Consider the following 5000-nt stretch of genomic DNA (forward strand, 5'->3'; position numbering starts at 1 on the left):
CGCACACACACACGCATATCTACACACACGCGTCTATATAAATACAGGCATATCTACATAATAACATACATACATACATACACACACACACACACACAAGCATACTACATATACATACGCACGCACATACACACACACATACACCCACACGCCCACAAACACTAGCATAACACTATATTCGTCCTCATGCTAACATGACCTACTCACCTCAAACTCGAGTACCTGCGTCCTTCCTCCCTCCTCCCTCCCTCCCCCCACCCCCCTCTAACTATTCACTCTCCCTCCATCTTCCTCACCTCCCCCTCATCCTCCCACCACCCACTCTCCCTCTCCCTTCCCCTCCTCCTTCTTCTCCTTCTCCTAACCCCCCTCCTCCTCCTACTCCTAATCCTACCCCTTTCCCCTCCTCCTCCTTCTCCTATCCCCTCCTCCTCCTCCTACCCCTACCCCTACCCCTCCTCCTCCTCCTACCCCTACCCCCCCACCTCCTCCTCCCCGGAATGCACGCTCGCTTCACTGCGCTTGCCTCCCCCCCAATCCCTTCCCTTCCCTCCCCCCCCTCCCTCTGCTGCGCTCCTTCCCCCACATATGTTCTCTCCTACGTTCCATCACATCCACTGGGGCGCCCCCTCCCCCCTTCCTCCATCACCCCTTGGTTCCACACAATCCCCCCCCCCCTCTTTCTTTCTTTCTTTCGCGCTCTCTCTCTCTCTATCTCTTTCTTTCTTTCTTTCTCTCTCTCTATCTCTTTTCTTTCTTTCTCTTTCTTTCTCTCTCTCTCCCTCTCTCTCTTTCTTTCTATCTCTCTCTTTTTTTCTTTCTTTCTTTCTTTCTTTCTCTCTCTCTCTCTCTCTCTCTCTCTCTCTCTCTCTCTCTCTCTCTCTCTCTCTCTCTTTCTTTCTTTCTTTCTCTCTCTTTTTCTTTCTTTCTTTCTTTCTTTCTTTCTCTCTCTCTCTCCTCTTCCTTCTCTCTTTCGTTGTCATCTTTTCTTTCTCTCTCTCTCTCTCTCTCTCTCTCTCTCTCTCTCTCTCTCTCTCTCTCTCTCTCTCTCTCTCTCTCTCTCTCTCTCTCTCTCTCTCCTTCCTCTTCTCTCCTTCAAAGATTACTTAGAGAATGAATTCTAACTATAGATAACCGTAGTCTTTCATCTATCTATCTCTATCATTTCCTATCTATAACTATATCTATTTCATCTATCTATTTTTCCCCTTTGCCATGCCGCTTACATTGGCAACACCAGCCACTTCATTAAAATCAACAGTGATCATTATTATCATCATCATTATAGTAGCGATGATGATCATTAGGTTCACCATAATTACGATAATCATTATCATAAGCGTGGATGGGCATTAATCTTCGGTGTTATTTTTTACTACTACTACTTTTTTTTGCTTTGTTTGTTTGTTTATTCTTGTCTTTCAGTTTTTTCCCGTTTTTGTTTTTGTTTTCGTTATTGCAGGTTTTCCCCCTTTTTCCCTCTTTTTGTTGTTTTTACTAATTTCTCTGTTTTCCCCTCGACTTTTTTGTGTGTCTTCTTTGGTATCGCTTTTCTATCTCTTCTTTTTCTTTTTTTTCTATCTTTATTACTCTTTCCCCTCCCTCTTTCCTTTCCTCTCTTTGGTGGTCTTCTTCTTCTTCTTCTTCTTCTTCTTCTTCTTCTTCTTCTTCTTCTTCTTCTTCTTCTTCTTCTTCTTCTTCTTCTTCTTCTTCTTCTTCTCTCCCTCTATCCGTCTACCCATATACTCTCACTCTCACTCTCACTCTCCCTCTCCCTCTCCCTCTCTCTCTCTCTTCCTCTCTCTCTCTCTCTCTCTCTCTCTCTCTCTCTCTCTCTCTCTCTCTCTCCACTCTCTCTTTCTCTCTCTCCAATCCCTCTTTCTCTCTCTCCACTCCCTCTTTCTCTCTCTCCATTCCCTCTTCCTCTCTTTCCACTCCCTCTTTCTCTCTTTCCATTCCCTCTTCCTCTCTGCCTTCCCCTCTCTCTTCCCATCGCTTTCTTAGCCGCTTCTTCCTCCTTCCCCTCACCCTTCCACTTTTTTTCTTCGTTCCATCTTTATACGTCCTCCTCGCATCTCCCCTCTTTATCTTCCCTTGCGCTCACATACACCCTTCACTTCCGTCCTTTTTTCTCTCTTCTCCTCCCTTCTCTTCTCTCGCTCTCGCTCTCGTTCTCGTTCTCGTTCTCTTTCTCTCTCTCGTTCTCGTTCTCGTTCTCGTTTTCGTTTTCGTTCTCTCTCTCTCTCTCTCTCTCTCTCTCTCTCTCTCTCTCTCTCTCTCTCTCTCTCTCTCTCTCTCTCTCTCTCTCTCTCTCTCTCTCTCTCTCTCTTGCTCCCTCTCCCTCCCTCTCTCTCTCTCTCTCTCTCTCTCTCCCCCTCCCTCCCCCTCTTTCCCTCTCCGCCTCGCTCTTCCCCTCCTACCCTCATTACCGCCTTCCGCCCCTTCCTTCGCTCCCCTCTCGATTTCATTCTTGCGCCTCCCCTCGTCGACTCTTGCACCTCTTCCCTTTCACTCTTTTCCATCTCATTGCTCTTTCTCCTCCTCGTTTCTCCATTTTCTTCGTCCATTTTTTTCATCTAATTTCTCCATTCCCTACTTCCTATCCTATCCTATTTTTTCTCTTCTTCTCTTCCCTCCTCCTGCATTCTCAATCTCCTTCACTCTCTTTTTTCCTCCTTCCTTCTATATCAATTACACTCCCCTTCGGTTTTCCCTCTCCTTCCTCCTTCCCCTCCCCCCCTTCCTCTTTCTTTTTCTTCTTCTCCTTCTCTTCCCCCTCGCCATGCTCCTCCCTCCCTCCCTCTTCCTGTCCCCCCCCCCCTCCCTCTTCCTGTTCCTCCCTCCCTCTTCCTCCTTCTCCCTCCCCTTGGATTAACGTTCGCTTCCTCTCCACCCTGAGTAAGCGCACCCTTCCTTCCTCCCTCTTCCTCTTCCTCTTCCACTACCTCCTTCTCCTTCTCCTTCTCCTTTTCCTCTTGCTCTCTCTCTTTCTCTTTTGCTTTAACCTCCTCCTCCTCCTCCCCCCTTTCAACATTTCCTCCTCCTTTTCCTTCTTCCCTTCCTCCTATCTCTATTCACCGCCACCCTCATCACCTTTTCCATCATTTTCTCCTTCGCTTCTCCCTCATCAAAGTCCCTCTTGACACTCCATCTCTCTCTTCCGCCCTTCCCTCGCTACTCCCTCCCTCTCTCTATTTTCCCCTTTCCTTTTCCTCTCCTCTCGTCTCTCTTTTTTTCCCCTCATCTTTTTTTTCCTCGCCCGAACGATCCCCTCATTTCCTTCCTCGTTTGGGCCTATTCATCTCCCCTTTTTTATCTCTCCCCTCGATCCTTAATCCTCATTTCCTCTCTTATTCTCTTTCTTCACTATTTTTTTTTCTCTTTTTTATTTCACTTTCTTTCTTTCTTTCTTTCTTTCTCACTCTTTAATTCTTTCTTTCTCGCTCCCTCCTACTGTCTCTCCTTCCCTCCCACTGTCTCCCCTTCCCTCCTTCTCTCTCTCCTTCCCTCCTACTCTCTCTCCTTCCCTCCTTCTCTCTCTCCTTCCCTCCTTCTCTCTCTCCTTCCCTCCTTCTCTCTCTCCTTCCCTCCAACTCTCTCTCCTTCCCTTCTACTCTCTCTCCTTCCCTCCTACTCTCTCTCCTTCCCTCCTTCTCTCTCTCTCCTTCCCTCCTACTCTCTCTCCTTCCCTCCTACTCTCTCTCCTTCCCTCCAACTCTCTCTTCTTCCCTCCTACTCTCTCTCCTTCACTCCTTCTCTCTTTCCTTCCTTCCTCTATCTCCTTCCCTTCTACTCTCTCTCCTTCCCTCCTTCTCTCTCTCTCTCCTTCCCTCCTTCTCTCTCTCCCTCCACCCTCCTTTCCTCTTGATATTTATGAGTCACGGCGTTGCAATGAGGAAAACAAAAAACAAAAACAAATATATACTACTCTATCTTTAGAGACGTTTGAGTCACCGAGTTGTAAAAAAAAAAAAAAAAAAAAAAAAAAAAAAAAAAAAAAAAAAAAACATAAATCGGGAGGGAGAAAATAAAACTAAAAAACATGAATGATTTAGAGATGAGTTTGCAATATTTCCATTTAGTGAGTCGGTCAATCGGTGCGCGGTCGAGGTGAGTCAAGTGCACGTCTCGACATCACCCTTCCCCCTTCGTCATTTTCTTCTTCTTCTTCTTCTTCTTCGTTGTCGCCGTCGTTTGTCTTCTTATTCTTATTCCCTTTTTGCATCTTCGTCTCCTTTTAAAAAAAAAATATTACTCCTTCTACTCTTCCCTTTTCGTCTTCTTGTTTTTTCTTCATCTGTTTCTTCATCTGTTTCTTTTTCTTCTTCTTCTTCTTCTTCTTCTTCTTCTTCTTCTTCTTCTTCTTCTTCTTCTCCTTCTTCTTCCTCCTCCTCCTACTCCTTCTTCTTCTTCCTCCTTCTTCTTCTTATCTTGCTATTACTTACATCATGTATAATATCTTTCTCAAACTTAAGAAAAACTATAAATGTAACCAAAGGAGATCCAACACGTGCTGGAGATAAACCTTGGGGAAAAACAACAAATAAATAAATAAAAAGGGTAAATAAGAACAAAAATAAGAAAGATACAAATGAAAAAAAAGAAGGATAGGAAGAGGCAGAGGGTATAGGAGAATTAGGGAGGAGGAAGGAATGGAAAGAGGGTGAGATGGAGGGAGGGAGGGAGGGACCAAGGCAGAGCAGAGCGACTGAATCACTGAGTGAAGAAGATACAGATAGATAGATAAACAGATAGAGAGGGAGGAGGTAGCGGGAGGGATGGAGGGAGGGGGGAGAGAGAAAAAAAGAGAGGTTGATAGAGAGATAGATAGATAGAGAGAGAGAGACGGGGGGAGGGAGAAAGAAAGAGAGAGAGAGGGGAGAGAGAGAGAGAGCCAGAGAGCAAGAGAGAGAGAAAGAAAGAGAGAAAGAGAAAGAAAGAGAAAGAGCAAGGGAGAGAGAAAGAAAGAGAGAGAAAGAGAGAGAAAGAAAATGAAAGAA

The 5000-nt window shown here is 45.5% G+C and overlaps 1 protein-coding gene across 2 annotated transcripts in view; it reads right to left on the reverse strand.

The window, feature by feature from the left end:
- Positions 1 to 5000, reverse strand: part of LOC147471884 (uncharacterized) — a 34564-nt gene that overhangs the window by 29242 nt on the left and 322 nt on the right. The gene's annotated exons all lie outside the window — the stretch shown is intronic.

The sequence above is a fragment of the Penaeus japonicus genome, unplaced genomic scaffold, assembly GCF_977035675.1.
Source record: "Penaeus japonicus unplaced genomic scaffold, GWHDUDI00000001_assembly GWHDUDI00000004, whole genome shotgun sequence".
NCBI classification, from domain to species: domain Eukaryota; kingdom Metazoa; phylum Arthropoda; class Malacostraca; order Decapoda; family Penaeidae; genus Penaeus; species Penaeus japonicus.